Source organism: Delphinapterus leucas, chromosome 3, assembly GCF_059928025.1.
Source record: "Delphinapterus leucas isolate spDelLeu-1000000601 "Yukka" chromosome 3, BTC_Dleu_Yukka2, whole genome shotgun sequence".
In the NCBI taxonomy this organism is placed as follows: Eukaryota; Metazoa; Chordata; class Mammalia; order Artiodactyla; family Monodontidae; genus Delphinapterus; species Delphinapterus leucas.
In genome coordinates this window covers 55,432,811-55,456,246 of record NC_143131.1, presented here as the reverse complement: position 1 = coordinate 55,456,246, position 23,436 = coordinate 55,432,811, and the positions used below count along the sequence as shown (strand labels likewise).

Here is a 23,436-nt window from a genome sequence, read left to right as displayed (position 1 = left end):
TAGAAGATTCACATAAGTGAGATCTGAGAGGTAGAATGGGTGAGGGACTTGGGCTCTGCGGTGGGAAAGACATGGGTTTCAATTCGGGCTCTATCACTTCCTGGTCATGTTAAATTAGGCTTTTTACCTCTCTTGCCTTTGTTTCTCATTCCTTAAATTGGGATGATAATAATGCCTGCCACATAGGGTTTTTGTGTGGCTTAAGTGGTGTCACACAAATGTGCAAACGCCTTATAAATGTGTCTGGATTATGAAAGTAAAATCTGCTAGCATTATAGCTGAGGTGACCTCATTCACTGAATACCTATTGAGCACCTACCATGTGCTAACACTGTTCCAGGCACTTAGGTTACATTAGAGAACAAATGAGGAAAATCTCTGCCTTCCTGGTGCTTACAGTCTATTAGGGGTGATGAAGAGGGAGCATAATAAATGAATAAATGCTACAGCATGATAAAAAGTAGTAAGTATTCAGAAGGAAAGAAATGGAGCAAGTAAGGTGTCAAGGGGAATTAAGAGCATCATGGTGGCTCAGTTATCATAATAAATGGGATGGTCAGGGCAGGCTTCATTGAGAAGGTAACATTTAAGAAATGGTGAAGTGAGAAAGGCAGTCAGCTCCATGGGAAGAGCATTCCAGGTAGAGGCAACAGCAGCGCAAGGCACTAAGGCAGCAGCATGCCCGGAGGGTTTAAGGAACAACAAGGAGTCCAGTGGAGGGGAGACTTGTAAGGGCAGAGGTTAGGGGCCAGGTCATTAGAGCTCTACGGACCCTGATGACGACCTGGGCTTCAACTCTGCGTGAAATGGGGAGCCATTGGAGGGTTTGGCATAGAGAAGCAACTTGATCCAATTTATGTGTGAAAGGCTCCTCTAGCTGAGAATAAACTCTAGAGTTACATGGGTGTCAATAGTGTGGCTACTGCAGTGATAAGGAGTGGGGCGTGGGGTGGGTAACATTAGCTCAGATCCAGGGTAGTAACAGTGAAGTCATGAAAAGTATTTTGAGGGTAACACTTCTGAGGAATTTTGGGAAGAACTGGATGTAGAATGTAAGAGCAAGTGAAGAATCATGATGACATGGAGGTCTTTGGCCTGAGTAATGGGAAGGCTAGACTTGCCATCAATGAGACAGGATACAGACTTTAGGAGTTCAATCTGAGGCAGGATAGGCTTGGGATGTCTTTTAGTCATGTCTATTCATTTCCGTGATGCTCAAAGGAACTAAAGTACGTAATCTGGGTGAATCCTTAAGCTGTACCTATGTAAGGAGGAAGCAGATGGAGTAGGTTGTTCAGGAATCATGTGCCTGCAGGGAATCCAGCTGAGGGCAGAGAATGTGAGGTCACTGCTTCAATCCCATTGCCTATCACCTGCTTCCTCTCTTCACTGTCACTGTTTATACTTCAAAGTATTTAAACAGTTATATGAAGCCCCCAAGACTTCCAGATTTTCTTTCCACTTTTTCTGTTACATTTCATTTAAAATGTTCATTCCGACCTTATTTCCAAATGTGAAAGGTGTAAGAGTGAGGTTTGGCTGTCCCGTGGCAGACAGTGGGAGTCTTGGACCACTTGACAGCTCACCCCCAAGTCATCACTACAAATACTATAGCATGGTTGCTTTCCACAGGGACTGAAGCAGGCACTGTATAAAAGACCATTTCCTTTCCTTTGCCCCCCTCCTCATGCCTGAAGCACCTACATATGCTCTGCTGAGTCTATCTTGGGGCAGCATCCCACTTCAGCAATCTTGTGGAGAGGCCCGCCCTGGGTAATGGTCCAGGGACGTGTAGCACATGCTCCTATCTGCAAGAAGCACATTAGATGAGACAACCCCATATTCTATCAGCCACACAGATTATTTGAAAAGAGGACCAATCACCTGGAGCTTCCTGACTACCACTGAGGTCTTGAAATCTGAGCAAGGGAAACAGTAACAATGGCATTTATGGTGTTTCCCACAGCAGTGCTGATAGCCAGTTACTGCTGAGCCCTGTTCTCCTGAGGGCTGCAGATGTGTACCTTTAGGATTCATAACATCAAGAACCAAGGCAATGCCTTCCTGTCTCTCTGTTCTCTTTTAATGTCCTCCTCCTGTAAACCAGGTCTCTGGAGGGCAGATAGCAGGCTCTGGGGAACTACCCAGGGAAGCTATGATGCCATTGCTTTATTTCCCCTTCCCTGTGCACTCATTTAAAGGCACCTCGTCCCCTGAAAAGCCAATTTCTGACTCATTTTTTTGCATATCCACCAAAAAAAATGTTTTTAACATTGTTCATAAGATATTTGCACTCAAGAAAAGTGATAAAAGTCAGAACAAAGTTTGTCCTGAGATTCAAAAGAAATACGGAAATATAATTCCCAGCTTAAAGACCAAGCTGTTCTTTTGAAATCCATTTGGGTGGGGGGGACATCAATATTCTGCATCAATGCCTTAGTACTTAAAAGGGATATATTGGGCTCTATAATTTAACTGCCAAATCTGACATTCATATCCATCTGGACATTTTTAAAAGGATCTTTGAGCTAGTCAGAATTGGCAGTTGGCTGTGTTATCACACCTGCATATGGCATAGGAGTTTTTTTTTAATGGGCAGGAGTTAGAGCATGAAAGTATTGCATGATATGCCTTTGCTGAGAACCCACACTTAAACATGTTTGCACATGTGAATAGTTATATTTTAAAGCTCTCTGTTAACAAGCCTTTGTTCTTTATTTCCTACAAATCAAATTAGTTGGGGATCCAGTTTATTTTGAAATTATTTGGAAAATGTTTTGGTGTTCTCAGATTTCCTTTGCACCAAAGTTTTGCAAAGTTAAAAGGCAAGCCACAAACCTCCACAACCAATGAAAGAAAAATGCATAAAACCTACAACAAATTAAATATGATAAACACCCACATAATAGGAGAGTGTAAGTAAATCTTGGGTCTCTAAGTACATGTCAAACTCCATATGGGATTTAGCTTCCACTCACTGCGGATGAAGAAAATCTTTAATGCTTATATTGATATATCCAGAAAGCCTGACTTCAGAAAGTCCAATTTAGGCTGCCAGGTTTCTCTTTCTACCTTCCCTGAGAGCGCAAGTCTAACTGCACGTATCCCAGCACCATCTGGGAGTGAAGCTGTTGTACGATGGGGGATACTCTTTAAGGCAATTTTCAGAGAAAGATCAAAGGCAATGGGAAAGGGAGCCTTCTTACTTGGGAGAGCCCAAGAAATTATCTTCAATTACCTACGTTGCTTCCTTTACCGGAGCTCAGTTTGGGAAAGGCAATGAGATAACCTACAAAAAGCACTTGGGATAGTCTTAATAAGGATGGACCACTGAGTCTGGCCACTCTACTTCTTGAGAATAATGGTCACTGTGTGAAAAGTCTATACAGAATGTCCACTCATCCCTATGCAGGAGATTCCATATAAACAGCTTTTGGGGAATGCTTTAATAACTTCCAACCACCAATGTGCAAGAGGACATCCAAAAACACATGGAAGATTAAAAATTGTATTTAAAATGCAGGGTGGGGGCCTATAGGCAACTTTTAACTCACATGTGCAGGGTATCTGTGGCTACTTTTGTTGTGCTGGGAATTTCCTCTTCCTCAGTCTCCCCTTCACCCACCCCTTTTCTGCTTTCCATCTTCCTATTTGTCCCCTGAATGGACCAAACATTTCGGACACCAAAAGCCACTTTCACCCTTTTTGTGTAGAAAACTCTTGAAAAATCAGAGCTGCCTAATGTAAAAGACTATAGTCATCACAAACATCATCTGAAAATAAAATTATGTTTCTTAACTAAATTTGGTTCTTTTGGGTAGATATAAAGCAGATATATGAATTTATAGGATAAAACTCATGCTTGATTCGAACTCCCGAAATAAGTCCAAAAAATTCATTTTATATTTCTTAGCCAGGAGTGAAAACTTGGATGGGGCAAGTGGCAGTACAGAAGATTTTATAAACACCACAAATATGACTTGAACACTCAAGCCTGGGAGGGAAGCATCCTGGTGGGAATGGTGGGGATAACATTTAGGAAAAGAGTCATTCTTACCTAGGATCATAAGTTTGTATTGCATAGTTGTTTTCCTATGACTAATTTTTGTTTCTGGTGACAAAAATCCAATTTTTAAACGGAAAGAAAGGCACTCATATTAACATAACATGGCTCAATTCAGCCACTTTATGAACAATCAATGATTGACATGGACATGAATTTATATCTCACACAAATGGATCAGTCAGAATTCAGATAACAAAACCACTTTAGGTGTTTTAAGTGGAAGAGGATTTAAAAGGAATTAAATGCTTACAAAATGGATCAAAGGGCTCTAGGCTGATTTCTGCATGAGTGACTTATAGAACGACACTGCAGAACCTGCTCACCAGGGACACTGCTCTCCATCATCATCAGGTACCCAGGAAATCAGGGAGTTTCTGTTCCAACTGCAGGCTCTGTTCCACTGCGCCTCTGCTGAGGTCCGGCTCAGCAAAATGGTTACCTTACCCTTTGACATGCGGGAAACTGGAGATAAACACTGGGGCCCCTGAACTGCTTCTACAGGAAAACCACGACCGTGTACCAACGTATGCCTCCATACGTATGCCTCCCAAATAGTGCTCAGATACGTTTACTTGGAGGAAGTCAGGTCATTTGAAGACATAGATCAGCTGAAAATACATTATTTAGTTTCCCCAGTTACTATCATGACATAAGGTGGTGGTTCTCAAACTTTGCTGCTTATAGAACTACCTGGGAAGCTTTGAGAATCCAAATACCCAGGCTACACCTCATAACAAGTCAATTTAAATCTGTGGGGCTTCATGTGTTATTTAATAAAAAGCATCACAGGTGATTGCAATGTGTAGCTAGCAGAGACACAAAGCATGGCTTCTCAAACTTCACTGTACACATGAATAATCTGGGTATTTTGTGAAAAATGCAGAATCTGATTCAGTTGGTCTGAGTTGGGGCCCAAGATTTTACATTTCTAATAAGCTCTCAGGTGATGCTAAAGCTGAGGCAGATGAGACTTTGAGTGGTAGAGGTGCACTGCAGTGGTTCTCAAATTTTAGTGTGCCTCGGAGTCACCTGGAGGATTTGCTAAAACACAGATTGCTAAGGCCCACTTCCAGAATTTTTGATTCAGTAGGTCTGGAGTAGGGCCTGAGAATTTGAATCTCCAACATGTTCTTAGGTGATGCTGAAGCTGCCTGTCCTGGAGACCACAGCACCACTGATGCAAAGCATGCTACAAGGGGGTTGGAATGATGTTGAACGAGCCAACTGCTCTATCTGCAACAGATGGCCACCATGTGGAGTTTCTAATGAATTCGAAGATTTTATATTCCACTTGGATCTAACAGATAGAGAGGAACTCAGAGGAGCAAGTGAAATGCAACTAGTTGTGCCAAATCCAGTTACCTTTATCTATCTTCCTTCCATACATGGAATTACTGGTGAGTTAGCTGGGGAGACCTACCTCACAGGAACATATAGCTAGATGGCAGAAGCAAGGAAAAGGAAACAGAATATTAGTTTTATCTCAGTAAACAGACAGGACTGTTTATCTCCACATTTTACTCTTTGGATAATCAAGGGAAAATATCTGAATGTTAGATGGATGTCCGAGGTGATCTATCTGTGGCCCATGTGGTTCCCATGGGAAGAAATTCCAAGTGACATCCAACTTACTGCTAGTTCATTAGACACACATCAGATGTTGGGTATTCATCTTCACTGCAGTGCACTGCGTGGGGAAATTTTCCTGAATGCATCAACCAATAGCTTTTAAAAAGAGTTTTATTGTAAGCTAGGCAAATGAAATTGGTATAAGGCAATAACAGTCTTCAAACAATATGCTTTATTGTAATTTACTGTATCAGATAGAGTTTCACTCAAAATTATGGTTTGGGATCATTACTTACAGTTTATTAGGGTACCTCCTACCTCCCCATTTTCACCACTTCTACTTCACATTCACAGGTTACTGGACTCCCAAAATGGAAGTCCAACATTTCACTCATGGTTACAACATAAGCCAAATGAACCTGAGAATACCATGATGATCTGAGGCTCCATGACCTCCATTTATTGAGGAATTGAGATAGCTAAGCACCTGAACAACAGCCTTCATTAACAGAGCATGAAAGAACCCCATGTGAGAAGAAAGTTTGACTAGTTGCCCCTGATTCTTTTCTTGAGTTTCAACTCGAAATGTCCGCAAAATCACCCCCTAACTTGCCCCCAGTGGTTTCAAAGCATTTTCTCTGACACTAGTAGAGGGTCTATCAAAACCACAGAAATGCAGGGCTTGGGAATGCAAAGACATATACGACAGTGAGCTGTTTTTACTCATAACACTTCTGACACCAGACAAGAGGGTGTGTGTGTGTGTATGTGTGTCTGTGTTTCCCTCATAGCAACCAATTCTGATTCCAGACACCAACTGGGTGTCCAGCAATTCAATTCAGTGCTGACACTAACTGCCCAGAATTAGCACAGCCCCACAGGTTAAGGGCTCAGTCCCACAAGACCCCTCCCCCACACTTCAGATGCCTGTCTCAAGTCCCAGGACTTCCATTCTTCTGACTGAATGACTCTGCATTGGGATTTCCCACGACCCCCTCTCCTCAGGTTTGATAATTGCTAGAATGGCTCACAGAACTCAGGAACGCACAACTTACACTGACTGGCTTATTATAAAGGGTACAACTCAGGAACGACAAAATGGAAGAGATTTATAGTCAAGGTGTTGGGCGTGTATGTGGGCTTGGGGGGGCCTCCATGCTCTCTTCAGGTGTGCTACCCTCCAGCATATGAATGTGTTCACCAGCTGGAAGCTCCCTGATTCTTATCATTTAGGGGGGTTTTTAAGGAGGTTCCCTTACATAGACACAACTGATTAAATTATTGGCCATTGGCGATTAACTCAATCTCCTGCTCCTTTCTCCTCCCTGTAGATTGGGGACTGAGGCTAAATCTTCCAAACTTCAATTGCAAATTAAAGGCTTGGGATTTCTGGCAACCAACTCCCATACTGAAACTAGGGGTCCGCCAAGAGTCGCCTCCTTAGGACAAAACACATTCCCATCACCCTTATCACTTAGAAATTCCAAAAGTTTTAGGAGTTCTGAACCAGGAACTGAGGACAAAGTCCAAATACCTTTCTATTATACCACATACAGGGTCAACAGCCCTTGAACGTTTTGTAACCAAGTTGTGGAGGCAGGACATGGACATAATAGTATAATGAACAATGAAAAATACGAATCATCATTGAGTACTACTGACTCACTACAGTGTTACAAGCCTTCAGAGAGGAGAGGATTCAATCACCAAGGACTAGGATAACCAGGACCAACCCAACCTCCAAGGTGAGTGTGGAGGTTATTGTACTTACTCTGTCCCAGGCTGGGCGTAGACACACAAAAAGAAAATCCTTGAAGCTCACTTCTTCTGATCTGAGGGACAGTAGGGAAAAGGAGAGAGTGAAATCAGGAATGAAACCCCATGCCTGGATTTTATTATCCCCATTCTCAGTCTGTGCTCCAACCTTGGTGGGGGAGGAGAGAGGTGACAGGAAGACAGGAAGAAAGACACTTTAGAAACATTAGAGGAGTGACATTGGGAGGTACTGGCCTGCCTTGCTAGTCACAGTGAAGAGTAACCTGTATCCCCCTGGAGGAACCCCAGCCTACAATTTGACACTAACACAAATGTAACACAGAAATGGCTGTGTGGGAGAAGGCAGCACGGAGGAAAGATGTTGCAAGAGCATTTCAGTTCACCACACTCTGCACAGGATGTCAAGGAGCCGAGAAGTCCTTGGGGGGGGGGGTGCGGTTCATGAGAAATGCAGAGGTTCTGAGAGAACCTGCTGAGTGGCAAAGGCACAGGGAGGGATGGAAGATGTCTCTGTGGGCAGGAAATTCAAGATGGAGGCAAGTGAACAGGACCTTGATTGTTGGAAGAATATTCCAAAGAGCCGGACAGGACCAGTCATACCTCAGCAGGAACTCATCAAATGGGCAGATCATTCTGGCCTCTCACTGCAAAGGCCTGCCAAATCCAAAGATCACACACACATGTTTAATTAGGAAAATAACTTCAATAAGTTCAGAGAAAAAATAATGGGAGCATTCCATGATTCTAAGAGAAAATGTAGTTGGGTATGTAGGTAAGGGGTTCATCCCTATAAAAGTAACAACTGAAGCCATGCTAATGAATGAAATCTCTGAGGGGCAGTGTAACATGTGCCAATCATATGGGAAGAAGGAGTGTGACTCTCAAAGACAGAGGGGTAACCACAGTAAACTTTCACCTCTCCATTTTGTAGTAGAAAGTGAGGATCAAAGGCAGGGACAGCAGTTTGGGATTTATAAAAATGTGATTGAAAGAGATTTCTAACGCTACCCAAAACCTGCTGCCAATTCACTATTCACACATCAGATGCTAGAAACTGTGTTATCGACACCATGTGGCAAAAAAATTCAGCTAAAAAAAAAACTTCTGAATTTTAGCAGTGCTTCATCAGTTAATTATTATTAAACTGAGATAACACAGCAGCTTTGGAGGTAGGTGAATGCACACATAGCAGGCAAGGAAGAAGACAGCTTTATGAAAAAGTGCGTGGTCAACGATGATGCTGAATGTCCAGTGAAGCCTGAATTCTAAGCTAAGGCTTGTAAGGGTTAGATTAGAAGAAACCAGAATTAGAAAAATGGGGGTGGGGAAGGACAGAGGGAAGAAGACATTTTTACTCGTATATGAGAAATGTTGCAGTGAAAAAGAAAGAGGGTGTATTTCAAATGGTTGAGAGAAGAGTTTTTGAGTCACCAATGATTTAATATCTATTTGGGGGATGCCTACTAAGTTAGAAAGATCTGGTCTATATTTATAGACCAAGGGGGAAAGAGGAATTACAAGAGGAATAATGATGGATGAAAGAGAAGGAGGGGGATGGATGATGGAGTAAAGACTTGGAAGAAGAAGGAAGGGTAGGGGGTGGAGGGAACCTCCTCTTCTGAAACAGCAGAAGTGGAGGACAGCACAATGGAATTCCAGACCATGAGCTGTGGACAAGATGAGGTGCGGTCATTGCTTACAGCATCGTTTCTCAGCCTCAGCACTGTTAACACGTTGGGCTTGATAACTCTTTGTTGTGAGGGGCTGCTCTGTGTGTGGTGTTTAGCAGCATCCCGGACCTCGACCCATTGGATGCCAACAGCAAGCCTCCAGGTGTGAGAGTCAGAAGGTCTCCAGATACTTCCAAATGTCTCCTGGGGGAGGCAGGGGCAAAATCACCCTTGGTTGAGAGCCACTGGGTTAGAGAGACTGCTGGGAGGCACCAAGGAGAGAAGGCTGCTCCCATATTGGAGGACCTCGAACCTCCAAGAGGTGAGACCTTCTGGGAGAAAGAGGAATGTGTGTGCAGGACCCTGGTCTAAACCTGAGGTGGGGCTTATAAACAATGGAGAAGGGGCTAAATCCCGCTAGAAAAATTTCCCTCCCTCTTCAGTGCTCTCTTAAAGCAGCAAGGTCACATGGCCTGGTTAGAACCATTCACTACCTCTCCCAAAAGGCAGCCATGAATCTTGCAAAGTCCTTGTCACTGTTACAGATTCTGCAGTAGCTGAGGTTTATAGCTGACACACCTCCGCCTTTGTAAAATTATGTAACCTATTTCTTAGGTTCGAAAGCCTTGTGGGATGTTTACAGCAAATTATTGCAGCCGCTGACTTTCAAAACGGCTTGTGAAGGGGTGGAGGAGGTCACACCCTGCTGCACGGTGGGTCCTCACAGCCTCTTCAAAACCCCAAGGCCACCTGCCATGTGCCGTGGGAGAGGAAGTACGTTCACGAGGCCAAGTGGGGAAGTATGGCTAGTCTCCGTGTTCTCAAGGAAGTTCTGAGGGAGAGAGATGGGTAGATTAAATAAACTAGAGATTTTAGAACCCCTCGCTTCTGAATCAAACTGGAAAGGATAAGCTTACCATTTGTAGGTGTAAGCTTAGGGATACAAACCACTCTGTGGCAAGGAGGTAGCTCCCTCGAATCTCTCCTAAGCTCAGGTCTATGCTGCCACAAAGTGATTGGTGGCAGTGACAACTAGGCACTCATTTCTTCACATATCAGGCATCTCCAGTAGCAAAGCTACAATAAGTAATTCCCCCACCTGAGTATTACATAAAATAAGACTAGGAACCTTTCCCTGGCCCTGGACAAAGCCATACTTGCTGCTGTTTAGTTAGACACACGGTTACACAGTGCTCATCAAGCCAGTGGCACAAGATGGGGAACATGTATTGAGAAAGCTGAGAAGAACGAAAGCTTCCCTTTCCTCATGATTCTGGTCAAGGGGAGCTTTCCTGTCAACTCGTATGAAGAAAAAGAGCTCCAAGAAAATGAAATAGAATTCCAGAGAAAAAAATGGCTCTTGCCTTTCATCAAGCTTAGGAAAAGAATTTATATTTCCAGGATCCTCATTTCATTATCCTTTTCACAACTTGAAAAGAGCAACAGATGGCCATCATCAACTTCTGACGATATGGGGAAGAGTGCTACAGGGGAAGCAACACTGGATTCATTCATTTGTTCACTCATTTGACCTATATTGACTAAGCCCTGGCACTGATTCAGCTCTGTGGATAAATAACGAATAAAAACTGGAATGTTCCTGCCCTCCTGGATTGTGAAGGGAAGGTGTAGTGCTAAACATCACTCTGCTTCAAGAAGGTATTGGTCTTTAGGCTTCTTTTAACCATAAAACAAAGGGCAACGACTTCAGTCTCAAAGCCTATTCTATTTTAACATTCACATTTGGTGAGTTGGTCTATAGCAGAGGACCAAAACAATTGGTCTATGCTATGAACTGAATTGTGCCCTCCCCCCGCCAAAATTCATGTTTAAGTCCTATCCCTCAGTACATCAGAATGTGATGATATGTGGAAATAGGGTTTTACAGAAGTGATTAAGTAAAATGAGGTTATTAGGTTAGACTGTATACCAATAAGATCGGCATCCTCAGAAGAATTTGGAAACACACAAGTACAGAGAGAAGACCATTTAAAGATACAGGGAGAAGGTGGCCATCTGCAAGCCAAGGAGAGAGGCCTCAAAAGGAACCAACTCTGTCCACACCTTGATCTCAAATTTCTAGCCTCCAGAACTGTGGGAAAATAAATTTCTATAGTTTAAGCCATCCAGTCTGTAGTATTTTGTTATGGCAGACCTAGCAAATTAATATAGTCTCTATTAAGACTCGCTCAGAAACACTTATTTAAAGATCCACAGGCCTGGTTTTAACCCACCAATGAGAATGTCCAGGTATTAGGGCCCCAACATATAAAAAATTTGAAAGAGATACATTGGATGTCACAAAACCAGAGATCCACTGGTCTATAGAGTTTAGTGAAGCATCAGTCTGCTCACCCTATGGATATCCTTAACCTTTTAGGAGGAGTTACTTACTTTCACTGAGACATTTACTGAACCTTCACTTTATGTCAGATGCTTCGTGAAACACAGAAACGAAGAGGCTAGCTTTCCCGAGACATCCACTGTCATGCACTCCATGCTACCTAGGGATGTTGTGAAGTTTAATTACTAAATGCTTGTTAAAGCTCTCCATGAAGCCTTTTGATGAAACAAACTTTCTAACTACAAAGTGTTGTTTAATATGGAGGTCCAGCCTGGAGAAAGTGCAGTCTCCAGCAAGGCCTAGCTGCTTTTTTATGCAAATTAAGCACCATCTCCATCCACCTGGCAAATTATTGAGCCAGCAGAAAGCTTAGGTCAGGGGCTCTATGGGTGTCCTTGCTACTTCCTCCCAATTCCTCTCTACTTTTTCACCTCAATTGTTTCAGTGTGCTCCCGGTCAGAAAATCCGACTAGTATCATTCACATTAATGACCTTCTTGACACCCTTGTGTTGTTATTCTGGTGGGGTGAGACTGTGTTGACCTAAACATAAGTGTGACAGAACTAACTGGCTTTATGGATGCTGTAGTCACTGTCCTCTTCTTGGAGTAGAGCCCTGAGGGAATGAATGTGCGTAGAGGGCTGGCTGTGTAGAGTTGAAAGGAGGTAGAGAAAGTCCTCTGGAAGCCACAGGAGAAGACCAGGCAGAGAGAGATGGGCAGTAGGAACGGCTCTGGCAGTTTAGCCAAAGGTCTTCCTTATCACTGAGGTCATTTGCATTTCACCTTGATTTCTTACAAGAGAGAATGTAAGCACCAGAGATAGGACTGAATCAGAGCTTTCAGAAGCTCTGATGTGCAGAAAAAGGCTTGCAGGTGTGCTGAAATGCCTAGATGAGTGATTCTCTGCAGCCCTTGGAGTAGTCCACTTGCCTGGGAGAACTGGTCCCCAGGCTTGTCCCCTCCAAGAGCTGAAAACCTAAATCAGAGGATTTAAATTCCTTTCAATTTAACCAATATAGAAATATTGATAGAGAAAAACATCAACTTTTTTTCACATGTTCCACGATGGGAAAAAAATAAGGAATGACAGGATTAATGACCTTCCACAGCATCCTCTACTTTCACTGCTTCCTTTCTCCCCCCTCCAGTTTAATCGCCACACACATCCAGGTGGAGCCTGCTAAAATGCCCTGCCTTGGTTCAACTCCTTCCAAAATTGCCCATTGTTCTTAGCCACATTAAGGGATTTATCCTAAGAAGGCCCTTCATGATCTGCCTCTATGTATATTGTAGGCCACGCATCTCACTGTTTCCCACCTCATTCTCTGCTCTGACCAAGTTGTTTTCAGTTCCAAGTCATGTAGACTCTTAATTCCAGGTTTTTACACATGATACTTCCTCTGTCTGGAACACCACTGTCCACTTACACACACACACACACACACACACACACACACACACACACACCTGGGCAACTCCTACTTGTTCATGTGGGAAGAAATCATATCTGCTTTGTTCACCATTGGTCCCCAGTGCCTAGTACACTGTTTCACACATAGTAGTACTTATTGGATGGGTGGATGGATGAATGCATGAGTTTCTTTCATACTGCAGAATCAAGAGTTTCCTTGCTTTTAACTTTTTTGTTTTAGTTTGTTTTGTTTGCTTTTAATTCTGTATCTGCACTGGAAATAAGGTAACTGTCTCCTCATTGAATCTCCTCAAAAGGGTTCCACCATCTCTTGACACATTATAGACATAAACTTTCACAAAATCAGGGCTCTGTTAGCAAAGAAGAAGACTGGGAAAGAAATACTGGGTAAGAAACTACTCATGTTTTCTGTAGTGTTCAGGACAGGAAATAAAGAAGAGGGAGGAAGTAATGAAGAAAGGACTGAAATTCAACAATACTGTGTCCCTCTTATGCCCTGGACATAGTGCTAAGAATTAGGGATAGGATGGTTTACCAGACATAAGTTCTCTCCTCAGAGATCTTAGCCTCTGGATGGGAATCCATACACTGAAGTAATTTCATTCTGAAGAAGGTATTAAGAAGAGAAGCACAGTTGCCATGGGCAAGTTTAGTGAGACCATTTAAGCTAATCTAGTGGCAAAGTTAATGCTTCCTTGAGGAAGGGACATCTTAGCTGAGATTTGAAAGATGACTAGGGGTTGAACAAGCAAAGTATGAAGAAAAGGAGTGTTCTAGGCTGTATGCCAAAGGTCTGGCTTCCAGAGATAGAATGATGGGCTCAAAAAGCTGACAGGATATCAGAGTGACGGGAGCATAGACAGTGAGGGGTGTGTTCTGAAGTGAGTGTAGAGAAACAGACGGTTCATGCCACCCGGAACCTTGTGGACCATGTTACAGATTTGAAACTTTACCCCAAGAGCAAGTGAAAAAAAATGCTTTAAGCTGAGGAATGACACAATTGGATTTGTGTTTTATAAGATCACCTTGCACACAGTGTGGAGAATGTTCAAGAAGGACAAGCGGGAATGTAGGACTCCACACAGAAGGTCCCTATGAAACATTTGATGAGAGTGCCTAAACCAAAGGGGCAGCAGTGGGAGTGAAGAATGGTAGGTAGATTGAAGACAGACTTAGTAAGCAGAAGCAACAGGGCCTGATGATTTAACTAGTGAGGGCAGGAGTGAAAGAAGTGAAAAGGAAGACTTTGAGGCTTCTTACTAGAAAAACTAGGTGAAACATGCTGCCAGTTCCTAAAATGGGGAAATAGAGGGAGTGTGGCAGGTGTAGGGACTGAGTAATGAGTTCAGTACTGCATACTTGGGCTTGAGGTGAATCAGAAATATCCACATTGAAAAGAGTCACAATATTTGCCAGAACGGTGGTTCTCAAAGTGTGGTTGCAGAGCCAGCAGTTTCAGCATCACCTGGGACCCTGTTAGAAATACACTCTTCGACATAAATCACAGCAAGATCCTTTTTGACCCACCTCCTACAAAAATGGAAATAAAAACAAAAATAAACAAATGGGACCTAATGAAACTTCAAAGCTTTGGCACAGCAAAGGAAACCATAAACAAGACCAAAAGACAACCCTCAGAATGGGAGAAAATATTTGCAAACAAAGCAGCTGACAGAGGATTAATCTCCAAAATATACAAGCAGCTCATGCAGCTCAATATCAAAGAAACAAACAACCCAAACCAAAAATGGGCAGAAGACCTACATAGACATTTCTCCAAAGAAGATATATAGATGGCCAAGAGGCACATGAAAGGATGCTCAACATCACTAATCGTTAGAGAAATGCAAATCAAAACTACAATGAGGTATCACCTCACACTGGTCAGAGTGGCCATTGTCAAAAAATCTACAAACAATAAATGCTGGAGAGGGTGTGGAGAAAAGGGAACCCTCTTGCACTGTTGGTGGGAATGTAAATTGATACAGCCACTATGGAGAACAGTATGGAGGTTCCTTAAAAAACTAACAATAGAGCTACCATATGATCCAGCAATCTCACTACTGGGCATATACCCTGAGAAAGCCATAATTCAAAAAGAGTCATGTACCACAATGTTTACTGCAGCTCTATTTACAATAGCCAGGACATGGAAGCAACCTAGGTGTCCACTGACAGATGAATTGATAAAGAAGATGTGGCACATATATACGATGGAATATTACTCAGCCATAAAAAGAAACGAAATTGAGTTATTTGTAGTGAGGTGGATGCATCTAGAGTCTGTCATACAGAGTGAAGTAAGTCAGAAACAGAAAAACTAATACAATATGCTAACACATATATATGGAATCTAAAAAAAAAAATGCCTCTGATGAACCTAGGAGCAGGACAGGAATAAAGACACAGACGTAGAGAATGGACTTGAGGACAAGGGGAGGGGGAAGGGTAAGCTGGGACAAAGTGAGAGAGTGGCATGGACATATATACACTACCAAATGTAAAATAGCTAGTAGTGGGAAGCAGCTGCATAGCACAGGGAGATCAGCTCAGTGCTTTGTGACCACCTAGAGGGGTGGGATAGGGAGGGTGGGAGAGAGACGCAAGAGGGAGGGCATATGGGGATATATGTATACGTACAGCTGATTCACTTTGTTATACGGCAGAAACTAACACAACATTGTAAAGCAATTATACTCCAATAAAGATGTTAGATTAAAAAAAAATAATACACATTTTCAGCCCTCTCCCCAGATCTATTAAAGCAGAACCTCTGGGGCCCCTGATCTAGAGCTCATTGATTTTCTACTTAAAATTCACTATTTATCAAGAACTGCTTTTTATGAATATTAGGATGCAGTGACATGTCATGGATATAATAACACTTGGAACCCAGAAATGTGGATTCAAGTCACAAGGCCCACCTTTAACAAGGCTTCCAGTTGATTCTGATGAACTCACAAATTTGAGACCCACTGGACTATAGCCAATCTATGATGAATAGGAATAAAAAAGCGTTGGAGGAAAGGAAAGAAAGTAGGACAAAGAATATGCAAGATCTGCACTACTCTGGGTGAGAAATTATTCTACTTTCTCCTACTTTGTCGACCAAAATGGAATGATTTATCACCTCTCATTGGTCTGTTTTGTATTTCAAAGATGGCTCTTCCTTTCAACAGGTCTCCCTTCTTTCAATTTCTCTTGAGCCAATTTCAGATGGCTGCTAGAGACATCTTAAAATACAGTCCCAGAACTGTCCTCAGGTTAAAAAGCTTCAGAGGCCACAGGGGCCTACTTAACAAATTCCAAGCTCCTTAGCTGGCAGTAAGGCTGTCTGTACTCTAGACCTGGTGTGACAGCTCACCCACCTGCCTTTACCCCCTACTCACACCCCATGCTCAAGCCTAACTGAGCTGGCCATCAATCCCAGAACATGCTTGGCACTTGCCCACTCTTATGATATGCCTCTTGCTCTTTCTCCTCCATCCATATACTCTATCTTAAACTACTGATTTCCTACACTGAGCCCAGAAGTCTTCAGTGATACTCTCAAGCAGTAATACACTGGGGCTGGTCTATACATTCGTCTTCCCAACTCCTCATTTAGTGACTTCATGCCTGTAGCTTGAAATCAAAGATGGAGGTAGTATTTACACCACAGAAATGGGCAACCATTACAAATCAGGTTCCCCCCTCCCACCTGCAGATACCCAGTTGTTAAATATTTACTAGTACACCACTGCCAAGAAGGAATGAGCCTGTCCCCCAATAGCAAAGACAGACAAACTATGGGACAGATTTGGACTGCAGCATGTTTTTGTATATAAAGTATTATCAGCGCATATATAAGATATTACTGGCACACAGTCACACCCATTTGTTGATGTGCTGTCTACAGCTTCTTCAACACTATGACAGAGTAGAGTAGCTGCAACAGAGATCCTACAGCCTGCAAAGCCTAAAATACTACCTGGACCTTTCTAAAAATGTTTGCCAACCCCTACTCTTTAACACAATATTGTATATTCACTACTTATCACATACTGCTTTCATGAATACTAGGATGCAGTGAGAAGTCCTGGAAATAACACTTGGAATTTAGAAGATGTGGTTCAAGATTCTACTTGTTAGCTATGAGTCTTGGTCAATTTACTTAACCTTGCTGAATTTGAATTTTCTCATCTAAAAAAGAATGGCCTACCTGAGAGCAATGTTCTGAAATCAAACATCTGTGAAAACGCCTTGTATATTATAAAGCACCCATGAAAATACAAGATAATACAATTGCAACTTATGTGCAGATTTTCTTTCCCCACTAGACTCTCCCAGGGCAACTTCCACACCTCCTCCATGTTTGCCTCCATCGCAAGTAGCATCTTGCATGCAGGGGGTGTTCATTACATTGCTGTGGAATGGAGGATGAATGGTGGGGATTCTCTTTTTCAAGCCCTAAGAACTAATTAGTTTCCTAGCAACGACAGCAAGATTAGCCTAAACAAAAACACTGTGAGGTGATCCCACTGCCTTCTTGCTTCCCTGATTGCCCCATTCTCTATTTTACCATTGCTGCTGCAATTCTTCCTATCTGAACCTCCTTCCTTATGGGAATCACCTGTGCCCATTAAATGCAGGTGTCAACTGAACTGTGTGTGCTGATAAAAGTAGGCAAACTGTTTTTTGAACAGCCAACTCCTTGGGATATAAACATGAGACAACTTTTTTTCCCAGAACAACTGCCCACAAGATTGGCTTTATTGAGTCTTTTTCCCCATTGGTGGTGGTTCCTTTAAGGATATCTTTCCCAGGTTTTATAATTTTCGTATCATTTTCAGTATTAACCTCGTGTCAGTCTCCTTTGAATCTTTTACTTTGTTCATTAATAATTTTATACAGCTAGAGCAATACTGGCATATAGTAGGTAATCAATAAAGATTTGTGGAATGAATGAATGGCTTTCAGTATTTAATATTGAGTCCTCTGCATTTTAAAACTAAAGTGTCAAACTCAATGCAGGTGCATTCTTCCTCTCTGCTGCACTGGCCAGGACTGTCTGGGGGAAGGGGAGCAGGTATGCTGTTCCCACACTTCCTCTTGCTCTTTCCAGCTCTTTCCCTTAGGTGTAGGAGCCAGGAGAAGAAATGGGGGAGGCGATTTCCCTGGGGGACTGCTACAGTAAGGCTGAAGTCTCCTCCTAGGTTGAGTGCTGCGGTGTCTCTCACCAGCACCAGCGTGCTCACATGACAGTCATTCACTTTCTGCCTGTCTGCTAAGCCAAACCTACGTGTTCCTCAGGGGAAACAGCTAGGGTCTCCTCGGTGCATGGTTTCTGATGAGAAGATTCAGTTTTGACTTAACCTTTCTCCTCAACCCCTCCTTCAGCTCTCACCTTGGTGGTCCACCACCCACAGGCAATCTCTTCCTGCCACTTAGGCTGCTCTCCTTGGTAGGACACCTGCTGCTAAACTGTCGTTTGGTGGTCCACTCAATCTGAAAACTATTCACATGTTCTTGCCGTGCTAAGTGGTAGGAGTTCAGGCTGCCTGGCCTTTACCTCTTCTCATGGCCCCATAGTCACTCTCCAGTTCTTCCTCTACTTCTGCTGGTTACACAGTTACCTATCAGGGTAATGAAATGGCAGCACCTCCAGTCTGACTGGTGAGTCTCTGGAGACTTTCCTGAGTTGGTTTCAAGGGAGCCGAAGCCCCACCTTACTGCTACAATGCAAAAATAAACGAGAGTTTCTCTCCAAGAACACTATGCTTCCTACAAGTGACCAGGCTCTCTCCACCAGTACTCTTGCTATAATGATCAGGTGGGAAGAAGGATGGGTGACTGGATCAATGGAGCTGATTCTGGGGCCCCCTTTTATGCTGAGAGGACAGCTCTACATACTGGCAGCTCTCTTGACTTTGCAAACTGGATTCCTGATAATTTGGGTATCCACTTTTGGCCTTGGCCACCATTCTGGGACCTTTTCAGCTCTTCAAGATGTAAAAGCTAAAGTAATTATTGATGATAGAGGGGAAGATGGTTGGATCCAGGGTTAGGAGATCCCATGAGAAACAGCCATCTTCACCTTCATAAAAGTGGCCTCTACTGCAACAACACGAAATAAGAAGATTCTGTCTCTAAAGTTCTAAGGTCATCTCAGACTGTGCTTCCAACCTAGTCTACTGTTGGCCGTGAAGGCCTAAACTTACTGTACCAGGGAGCTGCAATCCAGGAAGACTGTGGAAGGAGCAATGAATAGGGAGCAGATAAAAGTGAAGCAATGCCAACTAATGTCCAAGATTACTGTGATGGATTTGGAGGAGGAAAACAATGGATTTCTTGGGAAAAGACTAGATGGCATCTGAATCATGAATCCTAGTAACCCTGTGTCTTAGTAAAATGAAGTCAAGTAATCATTTAAAACTTCTGATGAGAACTACAGGAAATTCTTTAAATTTAAGAAATTGTCATTTTTTTCATTGTCTTTCTTATTTTCCAATTAAAGACATCTTGAACAATGTGTAATAGCTGTTTTCTGATAGAATATTTCTTTCTCACAAAAAGCCTCTGCCACATAAATCAGTGAATAATCTGTAAGTGCTCTCAAGTGATAAAAGGGATGGAAACGGAAAAGTAATTGTGTCTTGCACCTGCCTCCTGATATTCATTAGCAGCTTATGGTACTCTGAAATCCTCTTTGAGGATGTTAAAAACAATCACACGATTTTCTCCCTCATCCTGTGTTTTATGATTCCAGCACTTAAGTGGCCCCGACACAGAGGAAGGTTTTAGATACCTAGCCTGTTTTCAGACACAGAATAGATCTCCACATGCCCTTAATGCTGAATTCTCACCGCTTCTCAAAGGCACCTGTTTTTGCTTCGTGGAGCCATACCAACTTGAAACTAACAAATAAGTAACACATGAGGCAAAGAGAAGTCTGAAAACTGATTGTACTTTTAAAGTAACTCCACAAGCAGAAATCTTGAATCGGTAGCTTCTGCAGTGCTGTAATTTATTTAGAAGAAACACTTCATTTCCTTACATAGAAATGCCAAACAAATTGAGAGGTTTAGGTGCACAAATAGGAGAATCTTTCTCTTTTCCATATCTCACTCAACTGATGTTCCTCAAATACTGCACTATGGACACCACCCCCGACTAGGCATCCATGCCTCCTCTTGCCTAGTACTGTTTTGATAGGGCTTCTGCAGGGTGCCTCATCCAATTTATGCCCCACAGTCATCCTGCAAAGTCTTCACAGCTCCATTTTCACCAAAGAGGAATCTCACTTCTCCACTTACTGCCTCCATGCCCTTTTTGTTATAGCTGTTTGTGAATAACTGTCTCTAGAAGAGGAAATGGTAATCATCACGACCCTTCATTAAGCATCTACTATGTAGTGCTGTGCTACATTATTGATATTTTTTCACACCAGTCCAGAAAAGAAGTGTATTTTTAGCCCATTTGATAGTGGGAGCTGAGGCTCAGGGAGATTGTGACTAGCCAAAGATCTCCTATCTCTTTCTGTAAGAGGTTTTGTCTCAACAAAAATGCTAAAAAGGCCATAACTTGGGCCCACATATCTGAGGGATGAGACTAGATTATTTATTTCAAGAATTCAAGTAAATCTGATCAATTTATCAGAAGTTAGTTTGAAACCCCAATGTCCCAGGTGCTGAGAGGGATAAAGAGCAAGTACATGATGTCATCCTCCTGCCCTCAGGAATATATCAATACATTTCACCTACTAGCCAAGATTAGCCTGGGACAAACAGAGTCAGATACAATAGGTACAAGACAGTATATTCAGGAAGTGAAAAGTTGTGCTGCAGATAAAACGTGTTAAGGAGGCCAGAGCAATGGCCTCAATTTCAGGAAGAGGGAAGTGAGATGGGTCTGCAAAACGCCTTGTTATTTCAACAAAGGGGGAAGAGGGCAAAAGGATTTTCAGACCAAAAGTCAACTGGTTGCTGCTTAATCAAATGCTGGCCTGGGCTTCCCTGGTGGCGCAGTGGTTGAGAGTCTGCCTGCCGATGCAGGGGACACGGGTTCGTGCCCCGGTCCGGGAAGATCCCACATGCCGCGGAGCGGCTGGGCCCGTGAGCCATGGCCGCTGAGCCTGCGCATCCGGAGCCTGTGCTCCGCAACGGGAGAGGCCGCAGCGGTAAGAGGCCCGCGTACCGCAAAAAAAAACCCAAAAACAAATGCTGGCCTTCGCCACCCCCGCCCCCTCCGCCCCGACACTCTCCATTTCTGCTCAAAGGAGTAAACATTACCTTGCTTTCACGTAGTGCCCGGACTACGGGGTCCTTTCCTACAGAGTGTGAACTTGAGGAGCTGACCCAGGCTGCTTTAGCCAGCGTCCAAACCCAAAAAGCCAGCTGCGACTGTAGACTCCCTTGGGCCGCTGCTAATTGAGCTCAGCTCTAATTAATTGACTAGATATTTGGTGCTAAGTTGCTATCAGAACTACCTGGCACGAACTTTACTGACAAGTTTTATTTGCCTTTCTCGGTCAAAACAGAAAATAGGCAGATATCAGGCTACTTAACTATTCACAGCCCCTGTACAACCTAGCACCGGTCATCTATCCATCAGGAAAAGGGAGCCACACTTTTTTCTCTGGGAACCACACTTGTCACCATCTCCACATGCAAGAAGTCTCCTTTGAAACAGCTGTTTTTGTATGATGCTTTCAAAAGCTCAGATACAGTACATTTGTTAACTATTCTAGCATTTTTGAGACTTATACATTTCATTAAAGTTCTGCCTTTTTTGCCTTTATTTATTTAGAAATTACAGTATTATTAAAAAATGTTTGTCTTACTCCCTAGTATATAGTGGGTACCAAATCACCATTAATCACTCTTCTTCCTCCTGTCTCTTTCTCTTTCTCTCATGATTTGCAGATGAAGAAACAAGCTCATAGAGATGAAGAATCTTACCAAAGTCCCAGTTCTGAATGTACTGGTCCTAGGACTTAGAGCTGTGGGAAGCCTAATTTGCTTCCTCTATTAGGAATACCCTCTATTCCTAATTTGCTGAGAGGTGTTTGTTTGTTGGTTTACCAAGAATGGGTGTTGGATTTTGTCAAATGGTTTTTCTGCATCTATTGACATGATCATATAATTTTTTTCTTCAGCCTATTAATGTAATAGATTACATTAATTGCTTTTTGGACGTTAAACAGCCTTGCATATCTGGAATAAATTCCACTTGGTCATGGTGCATAATTATTTTTATACATTGTTTTGGTTTGCTAATATTTTATTGAGAATTTTGGCATTTATGTTCATGATATCTGTTTGATATCAGATTAATGCTGGTCTCATAGAATGAGTTAGGAACTATTCTCTTTGCTTCTATTTTCTGGGAGATATTGTAGAGAACTGGCATAATTTCTTCCTTAAAATTTTTGATTCTAGTGAACCCATCTGATCTGGCTACTTTCTATATTGAAAAGTTATTAATTATTGACTCAACTTCTTTAATAGATATAGGCGTACTCAAAGACTAAGGTCTTTCCATAGGTTGAACAATAAAGGTGAAGGCTAAAAATGTTCATCCTGACTATGAATTTGGGAAATGGGAGAACCACCAGGTGGATATACGGATTCAGTGGGCTTACTATAAGATAGACCTAGGTAAAGATTGGACTTATCATCTCCCAATTGCCTCTGCCTCATTGCAGTTACTGGGTCTAGTGGACTACCTCCAATTACCACTGTGTATGTTCATGAAATAGAAGAGATAGTTTTATATTGTAAACTCATAATGCTATCATGACTGAAGGTTTATAGGTCCCAATGCTTTGGTCTTTATAATATATCCTTTGATCCATCAGAGATTAGCAGTTACCGCATACACATATTTGATTAGGGTGAATTTTTTTTTTTACTTATCTCCCCTACTAAATTACTGGTTCCTTGACACTGTTCTATGTGCTGTTTGATGTTCCTACAAAGCCTAAATACTAATAATTAGTCAATAAATACTTGCTAAAAGAACCATACCCTTTATAGGTTTTCTATATTTATGACTATAAATGACTCACAATAGTTTTACAACAGTAGTAAGTGACAGTTATTTTAAAATACATGTATGGGATCTGACACTCCATAACTGTAAGATATTAGCCCCCAAATTTGGATATTATGTGATTTGCCCATGCACCATTCAAAACACAGTGCTCCCAATGCAAAGTACTGGCTCAGCCTGTCATCACATGTTGGCTCCAATCTCTTACCAGAGCCCATTTTTCAGCAAAGGGCAGGAGACATGGCCATCAACTGCACCCAAATTGTATAGTTTATTATAACCTCCATGCCCTGACAGGAGCTGACCCATGCTCACTCTCAAGTTGGAGAAATCCTGATGATGTTTCTGGTTTACCAGTTTCAGATAGATGCACTAAGTCAGGTAATTTAACCTCACAAGCCTCAAGACTCTGAGAGCAGAGGGGTGGATTCATGTCAAAATATGGATTCATGTCAAAATATGGAAGCTCCTTCTGAACCACTAATTGGAGTATGAAGAAGAGGCCTTTCTAGAAGTAGTGACAATCCTGAGATGACTAAAAAACAG

The 23,436-nt window shown here is 42.4% G+C and overlaps 1 long non-coding RNA gene across 3 annotated transcripts in view; it reads right to left on the bottom strand.

Annotated features, from left to right (window-relative positions):
• The window catches only part of LOC149749564 (uncharacterized), a 261,984-nt gene that overhangs the window by 147,327 nt on the left and 91,221 nt on the right, over positions 1-23,436 (bottom strand). For all 3 annotated transcript variants that reach the window (XR_016392662.1, XR_016392664.1, XR_016392663.1), the window contains exon 2: positions 7,407-7,467. This is a non-coding gene — a long non-coding RNA (uncharacterized LOC149749564). The remainder of the gene's footprint in view (positions 1-7,406; positions 7,468-23,436) is intronic.